Source organism: Notechis scutatus, chromosome 3, assembly GCF_049901735.1.
Source record: "Notechis scutatus isolate UNSWTSFEM ecotype Mainland chromosome 3, rNotScu1.2, whole genome shotgun sequence".
Taxonomy (NCBI): domain Eukaryota; kingdom Metazoa; phylum Chordata; class Lepidosauria; order Squamata; family Elapidae; genus Notechis; species Notechis scutatus.
Window position 1 is genome coordinate 188,474,535 of NC_142011.1, and position 16,186 is coordinate 188,490,720.

General features: G+C 35.5%; 1 long non-coding RNA gene across 1 annotated transcript; it reads left to right on the forward strand.

The window, feature by feature from the left end:
- Nucleotides 1-2,421: 2,421 nt before the first annotated feature.
- Nucleotides 2,422-14,603, forward strand: LOC148131533 (uncharacterized). The gene is made up of 3 exons (XR_015748388.1): nucleotides 2,422-2,554; nucleotides 2,777-2,911; nucleotides 13,147-14,603. It is a non-coding gene; the product is annotated as an uncharacterized LOC148131533 (long non-coding RNA).
- The last annotated feature ends 1,583 nt before the right edge of the window (nucleotides 14,604-16,186 follow it).

Below are 16,186 nucleotides of genomic sequence, written 5' to 3' on the forward strand. Positions count from 1 at the left end.
AAGATCAGATAATCCCACATTTCTTGTTGCAAATGTTTTGATTCTGTTATGTGGCCCCCAGAGAATAATAATTCAGGTAAAAGGGAAGCCAAATGTATGGTATGCATTTTCATTAAAAAAGAAGACAAAATAGACATACTAGTTCAAGTTGAAAAAATATAGGAAAAATGATGAGAATGTTATTCCTTTGTGGAAAAGATCTCTGAATAAGGATACAAATAACCATAGTTATATGCCTCTCCTTGATCTGAAAAGTACAGAAAAGCTAAATGGAAACAATAAATATTTGAGGGAGAAAAGTATAAACTATTGTGGTTTTTTTTTTGGCTTTTTATTCACTATCAACTCTGCTGTAGAACAATGTTTATTGAAAGCTGATACCATTTAGGAAATATTGATTTCATCAGGTCAAAAGCAGATGCTATTTTTAACCCATTGGAAAAAATAGATAGCAATTTATAATCTTTTTTTTAAAGAAAAATAAATATTAAAAGGAATGATCATGGTCAAAAACATAATAAATTTTATTGTAGTATTGCAATCTTATATTGCAGTAACATAGCATAAACTGTATTAATAATAGTACAGTTAAAATTACATACATTGCAGTGATTAAAAATAAGTTAAGGATAAGCAGCAAAGAAACTAAGGAGAATATTAAATAATATCAATAAAAATTAATCCAATTTATTATTAAAATTAGATTGTAAAGAAACACATTGCTCCATTATATGATTTTTTAGAATGTAAAGTCATTTCCAAAATTAATAAGGAATACTTCTCTTGAATCAATTTTTTAACATTATAGTGCAGATTTCTTCCTGTTTTCATTAAATAAATCTCTTTGCCAAAGCCTAGAATCAAGAAAGAGAAACAAAGATGATGGTATAGACAGGAAAACATTCATTCCAATTGTATATTGGTAGGAATGATCAAACTTTTATATTTTAAACATTATAGTCTGTATATTATTTTGGGTTTGCCCTGCTGAAAATTTTATTTAATTCCATTCCAGAAACAATTACAAAAATGTGTGGATCAGGAAAAAATATGTCTGCATATATATATAGATTATTAAGAGAAATGCATTTCAAATAATTTAATACTCCTCAATATAATTTAATACTTCTTTCTTAAATTGATGTATAAATCAAAACAGAAAGAAGAAATTCAAACTGAAGAGAAAGAAACTATTGGCTTATTCATTTATTCACATATACATAAAAGAGAAGGCTGTTCTTCATTGAATTCATTTGCAGCTATTTTTAAAGAAAGAAATCATGCTAAACTGCAAAACAAAATGAAACAAACCTGAAACAGATTAAACTAAAAATGAAGTTATTCTGAATGTGATAAGGACACCCTTTAGTGCAGAGTTCTTCAAACTTGGCAACTTTAAGACTTGTGGACTTCAATTCCCAGAATTCTCCAGCCAGCATAGCTGGGAGTTGAAGTCCACAAGTCTTAAAGTTGCCAAGTTTGGGGATCCCCGCTTTTGTGTTTTCTTCAAAGGGTTTTCTTCTGATATTCCCAGTTGCTAAATGGAAAAACAACACAAAGGAAAAAAGTTCCAATCTTCTTGTAAACAAAGAGATAGATATTGTAAGGGAACAAGGATAGGACTAGTATGCATCCTTTCCCCCCACAAGTTAATTTGTGGTATTCACAGAGACCCTCACATGGGGAAGAACTGAAGTGTACCAACTGTACGGCTTCAGTCTGTCGTCCAGCAGTTGAAGTAAAACTAGATCTGCAAAATGTTCACAATGGCCTTTGTAACAGCTCTTGACAACTCAGAGATCACAACGGGCATCAGCTTCGCATAGAGAAAACCCATTGTTCGGTTTTCAGGTTATGCTGGGAAGATTCCAGTCAGAATCTCTTCTTTCCAATGCAAATTTCCCTCGGGCAAAAATCCCTGCTCAATTTTGAGGTTTCACGATTAAATACATGGCCAATTTTGGAAAGTTTTGCAATTTGGATGGAGATTGATGTGGATTTCTGACTGACTAAGATGGAGACAAACTGAGCCTAAATTGTAATTGATGTCACAATTATGTACCCTTTGAAATCCACAGTGGGCTATTTTTATATGATCTCATATGTTAAATTAGAATATATCTGAGTCATCAGTAAAATTTACTTTGTGCTTAGGATTGCTGTACAGATCGTTATAGTCAGCCGCTGAGGTTAGCTACCATTGAGTTCACTAAAATTATTTATTTTGGATGATATTAATTCTTTATTTCTTCATTCATTTGAAAACATTACATCCAGTTGTTTCTTTATAAAAGGAACTCAAAGCAGCTGACACCCTATCCCGACAAGTATGATCCACATTATTAAAAATAGTTATAATAAAAACAGTTCAAATTACTAAAAACAAATCCATATCTTAACATCAAGAGCAACAGAAAACAATTCCATATCGTAATAGGGAGAGCAGACTTTAACTTCTATTCAACTCAAAGGAAACATTAATACTTCAGCAACAATTCTGAAATTTTGGAAGGATTAAACCCAGTCCTCAAGGAAGAGAATTCTATAACCCAAGGTATGTTTGCTAAAAAAAGAGAGAGAAAGAAACATGGTGCACAGAATTATATTCAGAAATAGTTTCTATATATTTATGTTTTGAATATTATGTTTTCAGATACGATACTAAAGAGATTTTTCCTGAAAATGATTTAAATCTAAGATTTGGCAATAATGTAAATATGCACAGTATTTCTTTCCATTTTCCGACCTTGATATTTATCTTTCCATTGGTCTTCAGAATATGCTGATTATAACCAGAAAGTTAGACAGAGGAACACTACAAATGCTGCCATCTGCCATCAACCCAGGCAGATAAAGTTTGTTGTAATCAAAGGATTGTTACTTGATGGCTTTCATGCATGTTTGCTCAAAAGTAAGTCCACTTTTGAATTAAATGTTAAGATTGTGCAGAACTGTCAAATTAAAATGGTGGTGTTGAGGGGTTCCATTTAGTATACTGTTCTTTAGATGTAAAAAAAGGATTTTCAAAAAGAGAAATAAAAATATGCCCATTTATTTTAGATTACATTTTTTTTAAAAAAAATCTATATCTCTTATCTCAATCACTCTATAAATTTGCACACACACACACACACACACACACTGCTCAATTGTGTGTAAGAAAGTTGCTTTCATTCTCAACAACAGAACTGTTGGTCCCAATTATAATATAAGTGGTAGACTACTTATATTTTGTCTTTTGTTGAAATACATTTCAGATTTATATTGTTCTTATTATGAAATTATAGCATTGCACCCCCTCTTTCTTCCCTCCCTCTGTTACTCTCTTTGCCTCTCTCTGTGTGTATGTGTGTCTGTGTTTGTGTCAGAGAGTAAGTATGCACAGCCTTTCTTAGAATGTAATTGAAACCTTTTCCTTCTTCTTCTGTTCAGTTGTATTCAGTTCTCAAAGGGTACATAGGCAAGTCCCTGCAATTTTTTGACAAGCTTTTTTAGAAGTCATTTGTCATTGCCTCCTTTCTAGGGCTGAGAGTGACTGGCTCAAGGTCTCCCAGTTGGCTTTGTGCTAAAAGCTGGACTAGACCTCACAAGTCTCCCAGTTTCTAGCTTGATTCCTTAACTATGGTAACTACACCAAACTGGATCTCTAGCTTGTTTAGAAATAAGGCTAGCCAAAGCCATGAAAATTTCATTCCAAGAAAATGTGATTGAGATGCCAATCATATTGATTTCAGTAGAACTAATTTAACTCTAGTGTTTTGTTTGAATGTACTTCAATTGAGTAGATAAAGGTGGTCGATAAGATTCACATAATGGCATCCAGGGATTTAATTTCCTGAACTTCCTATCACTTTTAAGGCCACCTACTATGTGTGGCCTTATGTGAGACTTGAGTCATATAACCTTTGATTAAATTTAGGAATTTAAGATCTAAAACTTGATAACCTCCATCTTGATTATTAAAGATAATACTGAAACAGATACCAGATTTTGAAATTGGAATTACATATAGTTTATTTATTTACCTTTTCCCCCTTCATACTTTTAATTGAATCCTGGTGAGATTGTAGATTTCCTGAAATTAACACTTTGCCAATATGAACTTTTTCTATTTAACCATGTCAATGAACATCAAGAACTTGTGGTGGGAAATTGTTATCCCATTTAAGGTAGAAAAGAGATGTGATTGGTCCATGAACATCTTGTGTGTCTCAATCACCATCAGTTCAACAGAGTTTCTTCTTCATATTTATAGGTCCCACTCCATTCCTTTAAAGTACAATGGAATGAAATAATTAATTCATAAGCTAAGAATTATGTTTGATTTTTTAAAAAATCTTTGTATTAATTAAGGTTTATCAAACTTTCCCACATCTCTTTGCTATATCAGTTGATCAGAATCAATATGGAACATATGTACTATATATTTAAAAACACACCAGGAACATTATTCTATGCAATAACATGGAACAGTTTGAAGTATAAATAAGAGGATCATTTTAATTTATAGACAACATTATGTAATAAAAAATCCAATTCAATCCTGACTGAATTCTGATCTTATTTCCAAATAGAATTTGGAAATTTTGCTTGAATTAAGAACAATTAGAGTGAGGTTTTTTAACGCCATAAATATTGATGCTTTCTACCTTTGATCCTATTGATTGCTAACAGAATTAGGAACAATCTTTTTTTCTGTCTTTGTCACTGTTGTCTTTTTCTTGAATTAGAAGCATTTTTGACTGCTACTGAAATGTAATGGTATGTGGGAAATACCTTGAGAGACTGAACCAAGAGATGCTGCTACTGGCTGGAGCAAATTAATGCTGTTGCATTAATTGCATCATGGCAAATAGCATGGCATCTGGCATCTGTTCATCCATTAACTGTTGGTGTTGCCACAACACTGCTGCCCAATATTCATGAATAGCAGAGTTCCTCGCAAATCAATGGCCATTCCTGAAGTTCTTCTCTTTGGTAGAGAGTAGGAGACTTGCAAAATTAATGTCAGCCTCTCAGAGTGAACCAAGCAGGAATAATAATCTGATGAGCTAACTCTACTTTATTGTAAAGCTATGTTGACAGAATCTTGTAATTCTGAAAGTACAATCTCTCCATTTACTGTATAATCTGGGACACCAGGGATGGTTTCCTCTGAGCCTCTCCGATGAGAGGGTCAATCTATTTTCCAAAACACCAAAAGGAAAAACAAGAAACAATGGATGGAAACTAACCAAGGAGAAAAGCATATGATTCAAAAATATGATTCAATTGGGAGTTGAAGATGGAACCGTCAGGTTCAAACAGTTTGCTACTAGATACTAGCCACTGATAAGGAGGAGTGTATTCATTAAATTCAGTTTTATTCAATGTCATTTTCTCAATCACAAATTTATTTCAGCCTCATTTGCACATGAATTGATAATTTATAAAACCAATAGCCTAGCCATTATATACATGCATATCTCCAGCTAGGAGACCATGAGTTCTACCCTCCCTGAGGCATGAAGCCCACTGGGTAAATTTAAGCAGACCATAGGTGGTATTCAGCAGGTTCTGACCAGTTCTGGAAACCGGTAGCGGAAATTATGAGTAGTTCGGAGAACTGGCAAACGCCACCTCCGACTGGCCCCGCCCCATCTATTATCTGCGTCCCGAGTCCCAGCTGATTGGCTGGGTCGTCTTTTGTTGCCCTGCACAAGAGAACAGAGCTGGAAAGCAGGTTAGTGGGATGGGAAGGGAATGGAGATTTTGTAGTATCCTTTCCCTAGAGTGGGGTGGGAATGGAGATTTTACAGTATCCTTCCCCTGCCACATCCACCAAGCCATGCCCACCAAGCCATGCCCACCAAGCCATGCCCACAGAACCGATAGTAAAAAATTTTGAATCCCACCACTGAAGCACACTCTCTTAGCCCTAGGAAGCAAGCAAAAGGAAACCACTTCTGAAAACTTGCCAAGAAAACTGCAGGAACTTAATCTCAACTTAAAACTCGCCATAAATCAACACTAACCTGAAGGTACTAAGGAAAGAAAAGCATGTCTTCAAATATCAGCATTTTTTTCATTGTACTTTACTAATTTGTGCAATTTTGCCACTCAGTCTAGCCAACACAATGCTTTCTATTGTACATTTTTCTTAATTAACCTTTTTCATAATGTTTACATTTTTGCATATTAATCAATTACTCATTATTCACGGATTTCAGCATGCAACTTGTATCTGCTTTGGAAACAACTCAGAAAAATACAAACTGGGCAAGTGGATATAAAAATGTGGATAAAAATTCTGATTCCACACTTGCTGTTATAGAAGATTGGTTGCCCAGCTGGGAAATAGGATATAGACATTGGGTTTAATCCACCAGGATTTGCTTTAGTTTATTTGAATGGTTTAAAAAAACCCTTCTCCTGGATCATGTAGACTCCAACAGTTTTCAAATCTTTTCTGATAATAACATATGAGCACTTGCTGGAGACAAACACTTTGGAATAAACAAAGTAATGCAATATTTCCTAGTGGAATCTCAGGTTTATCCTATCCATGACACTAATCTTTTAATTCATTGGCTAGGCAATAACAACCTCCCTTACAATTTAGATATGTTTAATAACTCTTCCAATGTTTTGACATATTTGATAGGTTAAAGCAAATATTCTTTTCTGCCTGACTCCATCAGATTAGACACTGCCCATACCAACAAAGAGGAATGGGATAAGCACAAATAGTGCCCTAAGCCTAAAATCTGAATATCTTTGAGTAGTTTTAAGCCATGGTTGCTTCAATTCCATTTTTTCACTATTATAAATAGAAGTAGAAATAGCAAAACTCCAGGTTTTGATTGTTCCTTGAGACCATTTAATAGAGAAAGACAGGCTATAAGTGTCTGAAATAAATGAGCTCTAGTCTAAAGCTCCTTGTGTTAGCTGGTAATCAGAAGATGGAATCATACTACATTAGAGTCTTTATCATAGAAAGTAATGCAACATTTCCTAGCTGGCCTCATTTTTCAGACTGGTTTCTCTTCAATCTGAAATCACATTCAAGATTTCACACTTGGAGTACTGCATCCAGTTTTGGTCACCATGATGTAAAAAAGATGTTGTTGAGACTCTAGAAAGAGTGCAGAGAAGAACAACAAAGATGATTAGGGGACTGGAGACTAAACATATAAAGAATGGTGGCTGGAACTGGGTATGTCTAGTTAAGTTGCGCCACTGATTAATTGTTCTAACTGTCAAGAAATTTCTCCTTGGCTAGCTCAGTCTGTCACATAAAATTTGCTTGCAAGCAAACTCACAAAATTAACTCACAACACACCATGCATGTAAATATTGATTTTTTTTTATAAAAAAAGAGCAACTTTTACCCAAAATCGGGCAAAGCAGGCAGATTGAGTTGCTCACAGAATCATTCAGAGATCTATCTATCTGCCATCAGCTAGCTCAGTCTTTCAAATTTGCTTGCCGTGAGTATGCACTGAATTTGCTTGCAAGCAAACCTTCAGCCCTAAGGGAGGTTCGGCTGTGCTGAGCCGAAGATCTAAAGACTAGCTAGAAAGCAAGAAATCCAACCATTTTCTGCTTCCTAGCTAATCTAAAGCTCCTGGCACAGCAGAACAGATGATGGTCGGAAAAAGGAAAAATAGCAATTTAGCAGGCAAGTTTACCTGGTAAGGAGTGAGTGGGCGGGGAGGGTTCCTGCGGGCCATGCTTGTGCACAGCCTGGATTAATTGCTTTGTGGGGGTGCTCTGGGGATGAGATTTCTCTGCAGCCCACTAAAATTTTCTCACAGCCCACCCAGACCTTCCAACTCTGTTATTCTATTTTATTCTAGTCTAGTCTGATGAGAAGAAGGACTAGGGGTGACATGATAGCAGTCTTCCAATATCTCAGGGGCTGCCACAAAGCAGAGGGACTCAAGCTATTCTCCAAAGTACCTGAGGGTAGGACAAGAAGCAATGGATGGAAAGTAATTAAGGAAAGAAGCAACCTAGAACTAAGGAGACCTGTCCTGACAGTTAGAACAATTAATCAGTGGAACAACTTGCCTCCAGAAGTTGTGAATGCTCCAACACTGCAAGTTTTTAAGAAGAGATTGTATAACCATTTGTCTGAAGTGGTGTAAGATTTCTTGCCTAAGCAGGGGGTTGGATTAGAAGACCTCCAAGGTCCCTTCCAACTCTGTTATTCTATTCTATTCTATTCTATTCTATTCTATTCTATTCTATTCTATTCTATTCTACACTGACTTCTTCAACACTTGTAAAAACAAATATATTCTCAATGGACCATATCTTCTGGGCTACTCCTGCTTCAGAGTTGGAGTCTGTTCTGTAACCAGGAATCTTACAAAGAGCAATATAAAAAGGATGATCTAAACCTGATTGGTGAACCATATATAATTCTATTTCTTTCTTTTGCTGATAGTTCAGAGGTGGAAAGTCAGCATGAAGTGTCTCCCACAGAGATGTTTTAGAACTTTAATCCCACCACATGCCAGATAATGGATGTGCATTGAGTTGTCTATTTACTCAGTTACAAGATGATATTATGAAGTGGATGAAATGTTCATGAATGGGGAACACAAATAATATGAGAATCAAAGGTTTTTTGAAGCCTTTATATAAAATACACTAAAAACATCACAGACACAACATTTTACATAAATGCATACCTTCTGAGAAACTTCTGTTACTTTTCTGTGCCTAAGAAGAAAAGCACAATTATATTGAAGTGTAAAACAACAAACAACAAAGCAACTCATGATTCATTTCATTTTTGCTATTTCTTTTGGTATTTTCATTTTGACTGCCCCGTTGGGAGACATGTCAAATGCAAATGAAGAAAGTAAGGCAGGAGCAATGGCTGCATGTTCTAGATGTTTATTTTCCACAAAACCTTTATCAAAGCAGATCATTATGTTGGGAGTCCAAGGCAGAATGCAAAGGTTATCTATGGCCTTGTGACCTCTGAATCCAAAGTTCTGTTTGAAACAAAAGAAAGAGAAAAGGTCAAAGAAGTCAGCTGGAAGATCTGATATTTATTAAGACTATGTCCAGCTCTTGCTGCCTTGTTGCCTTAATGTGGAACAGAATTATTTCCTGTTGTGACCACTATCAATGGAAAACCAGTATTTTCTATTATTGTGTGATGCACAAAGACATCAATAAGATATCTGAACATTTCTGATCTTCCATAAATCTCAGAGAATTACCAAGAGTTAGTCAAATTTGACACATAGACTTCATTCCTTTTCTCACAAGGAATCACTATTGGGAATTAGTGTGATTTGGTAATTGACTGAACCAGAGAGACTTCATTCTACCTGCAGTTTCGAAGTTTCCCTGGGTGACTTTGGCCCAATCACCATTTCACAGCCCAGCCTACTTCTAAGCATCATTGTTTAAGTAATGGAAAAGGAAAGCCATGTTTTCTTCCATAAATCTTTATAGGTAAGAATGCAACAGTAGAATAAAGTGGTCCCTCCACTAGAGATGTACTAAAGGAAGCAATGTCTAAGTAGTAAATCATGCAGAGATAAACAGGTAGCATTTTATTTCCAATTATCTTGAGCTCCAGGAGGTAAGACAAAACATAAACTGAATGAATGAGTAAAAGAAATACCAGAGAAGAAAATAAAGGCTCAGGTTTGGATTTTCTGTTAAAAGTGTGGTTTATCTCCTGTCTCATCTGAAGTGTTAGTGAATGTACATCCTGCTCATGATTATTTATGACCTCACTTGTGCTTGGCAGAAGACTCCATAATTCTTCCCAAAGTTGTAACCAAAATGTAACTTTAATGCAAACGAGTGGAAAATTCACCCCGATGACTACACTATATCCTAAATCTTTATGGGATTATGGGATGGGGGGAGGTGTGTGTGTGTGTGTGTGTGTGTGTGTGTGTGTGTGTGTTGTATATTTAATTCCATTTTTTATCTCACTGCAATCTCACATCTCTTAGGGTTTACAATGTCACGGTAAAAACAGCAACAGCATTAAAACAACACATAATCCAAATTGCAAATCCAGAGCAGGAGAGAAAAAGGAGAATAACAAGAAGTCCAGGTAACATTCCTTGTAGAAAGTTCAGTGTTTAAGAACTTTCTAAAAGCTGCCAAGGTGGAGGCCAATCTGATCTCAGTTGTGACTCCATTCCCTAAAATTTGTGTGATGCTATGGAGAAGTGTTGCCTTTTAGCTTTGCCTCCACTAACATCCCAGAAACATGACAAACTAAAGGTCCCTTCTCTCAGCAAGATTTAATAGGATGGTCTGAATCTACTTGAAAAAGAGAATCCTGTAGGCCAGTGGTGAGATTCAATTTTTTTTATTACCGGTTCTGTGGGTGTGGCTTGGTGGGTGTGGCATGGCTTGGTAGGCGTGGCTTGGTGGGCGTGGCAGGGGAAGGATACCGTAAAATCTCCATTCCCACTCCACACCTGGGGGAAGGTTACTGCAAAATCTCCACTCTCTCCCCACCCCACTAACCTGATTTCCAGCTCCATTCTCCTGTGCAGAGTAACAAAAGAAGACCCAATGGATCAGCTGGGACTTGGGAGGCAGAGAATAGATGGGGGCGGGGCCAGTCAGAGGTGTTTGCTGGTTCTTTGAACTACTCAAAATTTCCGCTACCAGTTCTCCAGAACTGGTCAGAACCTGCTGAATACCACCTCTGCTGTAGGTATACAGATGCCAAAGGATGAAGAGCTTTGTGAGTTAAGAGCAGCATTCTAAATTGCAATTGGTGAAGTACCCATGAAATATAAGTAACATGCTTAAGACGTGGCCTGCTGTGTTGTTAATAAAATAGAAACCGTATAAAGCTCATTGAAACCATTTCTCTTCCTGCAAAAGTTTTCAAAATAAATAAATAAAGGCATTTTCAACTTTATTAAGTACGTTATATTATATGATGATATGATTAGGAATGAGAGCTATGATGTTCCAAAATCAAAGAGAACTGCAGGATTTATTTGATAGCCTTCGACTGATTTGGCTTTAGTCTTTTCTTTGTCATATGAAAATGCTGATTGACTTCACAGAAACAGAAAAAAAATTGTAGAAATTGCTAGATTAATATTCTATAATCTAGATAATAACACAAATTTGTTTTTACTCCTATTCCAGAGGCTAACAGAATTTATTCCCAAAGGATGGTTCATTATATGACCCAAAGCCAGGAATGTTGCATAGATTGATCAGAAATTAAAAAGAGAACCTTTCTGCTTTGGGTACCAAATCTAACATTTGAAGGGTGAAAAACAGTTACAGGATGGTACAATATCTGAATAAATATTTTAACCTGCAATATTTTATTGCAATTTTTCTCCTCTGAAATGTATTTATATAAGTTATACCAATGGGAAAGTAGCTCTACATTTGATCTTCCAGAATCCTGATTGGGTGTCTTGCAAATTTGCAATTCTTCATTTTCTTCAGTTGTTATAATTAGGTTTAGATGTAGCAAACTATACAACACATACATTGTGCTTGTTTATTTGGAATTCCAATTTACAGCAGTATGTATGAATCTAGCCACTGTATTTTGTTGTGTTTGTGATATTTTTCCAGTCCTGTAATTAATGTTTGCCTTTTTTCCCCCTGTATATGTTCAGAAAGAAAAAAAATATTTTTATGACCTTCCTGACAAGGCAGTGCGGGATGGACTCAAAACATCTGTTTTCATTTATCAAGTATTAAAACAATTAGGTCTCAGGGAGGCTAGCACTTAATAATACAATAGACACACACACATAACCCTCATGCCTTGAATCTGATAAACTGTGATGTTTTCCTTTCTGGAACTCACCTATGATTTTCTTAACCACCTATGGATCTCCATTGTGGCTTTTAGCATAGATCTGGGGTTATGAAAGAAAAAAAATTCCCATTTGAGGATAAATGTTTCTTTTTAACAGAATAACAGAATTGGAAAGGACCTTAGGGGCCCACTAGTCTAACCCCTGCCCAAGCAGGAAACCGTATACCATTTCAAACAAATGGTTTGTTCTCCAGTATTAGAGCACCCACAGCTTCTGGAGGCAAGTAGTTCCACTGATTAATTGTTCTATCCAGAAATTTCTCCTTTGTTCTAGGTTGCTTCTCTCCTTGATTTTTTTCCACCCATTGCTTCTTGTCCTGCCTTCAGATGCTTTGGAGGATAGATTGATCCCCTAATTTTTGTGGCATCTCCTTAGATATTGGAACACTGCTATCATGTCACCTCTACTCCTTCTTTTCATTAAACTAGACATATCTAACTTTATCTTCTGGTTTCTTCTTCTCTTTTGATATGATGGGAATGTGTCTGATATATAGAAAAATACCTATCTAGCTTTTTTGAGGTTTCTGTCTTTCTTTCTTTTACATTATTTATGATATTTGATTGCCTTAATTCCAAGAAAACTTATTTATGGAGCACATTATCATGAGCACCTAGGCACAATTATTTTCTTCCCTAATTCAATTACGGTAGGTCAAAGTAACTGATAAGCATTGATATAATACAAATGTACAATGCATTCATAAACATGGTGTAAATGGTAACTCATTCTTATATATAGATCTCTAATGTAGATTTAGAGCAAATGTATATGAATTTGATGCCTTCACCACCACAGTCAAATGACTGCACTGCAGAGGCTTGGCAACTGAACCATATTTATGGCCATTCACAATGTTCCATGGTCATGTGTCCATGTTTTATAATGGTTTTGCTGTAAATCAGTATTTACTTTCCATTTTTGGAAAAATTGATCCATAGCAAACCATTGGTTCACTTAACCATGGTGTTGCATATTGATCATTGTAAAAAATGTAAAATTTTGTTGGTCATGTACCCACCAACCATAGAATCACCCACCATGATTCTATTTATAACTACTATGAGTTACAACTGTGATGGACAGGTGCCAATACAATTGTAACTTAATAACTATCCATATATTAACCAGTGACTGTAATTATAAGGTTCTAGAGTAGGTTTCAACAATTTTGGCACCCTCCAAATGTGTTGATCTCAATGCTCAGAACCAGCATGATCAGAGTTCTGATTCCCACACTTCTAGGTTAGGGAAATCTGCTTTTGACAGCTTGCACCAATATCCTGTTCTGATTTTAGTATATTTTTTCCTCTTTTAGGAAACAAAGAAGCTTTAAGTCAATTGAAATGATGTTTAGTTGTTTTATTAAAGCATTGGAAGAAGTTTCTATTCCAGTTTTGAAAAGACCAAGATTTGTTTGGCTATTCCACTATCAGAATCACATTCCCAGAACAGGAAACATATAGCAACATACAAGGGACATGAGTCAAGAACTGAAGCCAATATCTTTTAAAGGCTGAAAGAAGCAAAGAAAATATACATCATGAAGTTATGTTCCATTTCCCCAAAGAAAATAAACTAACTGTTCAGTGATGGTTTTGAATTTAAAGAAACCAGAGATTTATAATTTCTTTCAGAGAAGACACTGCTTCTAAATTTAAGCATGAAAGGCTTTCTGGAGGATGAATTGATATCTAAATATGGAAGAATAAATATTTCGTAACTTCTCTGAATGATGAATTTCTTACCCAAGATAGAAATATAGAGTATTTCTTGAAGTAGCACCACTAATATCTTTAAGGAAGTAACTGTTCTTCTAAGTCATGTCATGCATTTTAGAGTTTGATACCAATCAGTATTTCAATGTTGGCATTTCAGTGTATGATAATTCCTAATAGGAATTTAAGTCCTTTCATTCCCATTTTGTACACCAACATAGATTCTCTGCTGATAAAATTACTAGAGGCTGTCACATTGAAGGTTGAATTGCACTTTAGAGGTAAACTGGTAGAAAGTTTCAAGAGACGATTAATTATGTCAATCAATGAAATGTAGATTGTCTCATGATTAAATAGTTTAGCTTAGATGGCAATAAACTAAAAAAGAAAATTCTGGGACAGTTTCACTCTTCTCTTAAGATACCTGCTATGGCTTTAAGAAAAAAGTCTGATTTGAATTCATAATCTTAGTCTGGCTTTTGGAAAAATGGCTCAGAATGATATTACCATTTAAGAGCTTTTGAAATGTGTTGTCTGTATGTAATGATTTTTATGATGTAAATATGACAAATATGATGAAATTCTGAATATTTTCAGAGGGATATCAGCAAGTTAGAGAAAGTTGAGGGGAAACCAATGAAGATAATATAAAGAGTTGAGAATATGCCCCATGAGTATAGGGTAAAGAATGGAATGTTCATTCTGAAGCAAAAAAAGACTTAGGGAAAACTTCACCGCCATATTTACTTAAACAAAGGAAAAATATAGGGAAGACAGTCACTTTCAAGAACTATTTTCAATGATTATAGATATTTACACCAAAAGTAATAGTACTCCCTAGACTTCACTTAAATATAACAAAAGATTCCAAGATGGTCAGATCTATACAACTGGAACTGAAATGAAGTTTTGGATTATCTGTAAGTTTTCAAGAAAACCTGGACAAGTTTCTCCTATAGGTGATTTGATTGGTTTTCTGGCACATTGCAAAGGTTTGAAAACTGGATGGATCTTTGTCCAACTCTGTAATTCTATTATTTTCTGTTCCTCTTGTTCCAATTTTTTAAAAATCATGGTGTATTTCTCACTTTTATTATTCTGTTTTTTTTTTAATCTTTGGATTGTTGTATAGTTGTATTGTACAATTGCATCATTTCATTGCTACATTAAAATTTAAATTTGCCATCAGATGTTGGCTGCACAATCTTGCTATATGAGTTATTACAGTGTTACTGCAAGGTTTCAGCTTACATTATAAACTGCTGTTACTGCATATCCAAATTGCAGGATAGATATAATGTTTGCAGTTCATGTTTTTATGCTGGATTTAAATATTGGCCATTCCCTTTAGTATCCTAGCATGAAAACTGGGTATTTGAAGAGGATGAAGAGGAGGAGGAATAACAGTGGTGATCTGCTCTAATTAATCAAATTTCTTTTATATATCATAAATTCCACCATCACCCACCACAAAATTCACTTTGATGAGATAATTTCCCCTGGCAATTTAGCACTATTTGTTAGGAGTTAAACCACACTGCTTTATCAGACTCTGGTTTTTGTTCTGGTTTTGTAAAACAAGTTAGTCTGGCATCAATGTGCTCATTGAAGAAGTCCAATTGCATTTCAGTTCCTTGGAATATGTGGATGAATCTATTTCAAAGCAATGGTTAAAATACTTTCTCCCTAATACCTATGGCAAACAATATCTGGCTCGGGGTAAAAGCATTTAAAATCGTTTGAGAGTGCCAACTTTCATGAATGAATGATTAAAGAATGAAAAGTAATTAAGGATGAAGAAAAAAGTAAATGACCCAGAGGAGCAGGCATAATTAACAAACAAATAAAAATCCAAATTGTATAATAATCACTTTGCTGGGATCGGCATTTGGAACATCAAAAGAAAAGGCAAGAAAAAAGGGGGAAAGGTATATTATTGAGAAAGAAAACACTTTCCTTTATGTAAAGTTTTTAAAGGTAAAGGTTTCCCCTGCCTGGTTGTTTCCAGCTCTAGGGGGCAGTGCTCGTCTCCATTTCTTAGATGAGGGAGCTAGCATTGTCTGAAGATATTTTCATGGCCATGTGGCCAGCATGACTATATGCTAAGGCACATGGAACATCTTACCTTCCTACAAAAATGGTAACTTATCTGCTCACATTTGCCTGCTTTTGAACTGCTAGGTGGGCAGGAGCTGAGCAAGGATGGGAGCTCACCCTGTCACTCAGCACTCAGGTCTCAAACCTGGGCTGTCAGCTTTCCACTGACAAGCTCACCGTCTTTAATTGCTGAGCCATCGCTCCCCTTGTAAAGTTTTTAGAGTACAGCTTTTCATGCACACTCTGCCTGTGACTTGAAATATTCTTCAGCTTTCTTTTTAAAATATTGAATTTTAAGGGCAGGACTGCCACAAGAATGTATTTCCCAACCAAGTCAAAATATGGAACCATCTAGGGTGTTTTAAACATTTTATTATAAAGGATAAGAAATCATGTCCCCCATTTCTTCAAACAGAGATAAATAAACAGGTAAATATGCTTGTAGGTGTGACTTTTTTAAACCCCCCCACCTTTGCAATTGAGTCCACATAGTAGCAGTCTGGATTTGGTGACTTTAAAAAAAAATGCCACCCACAAGAAGCA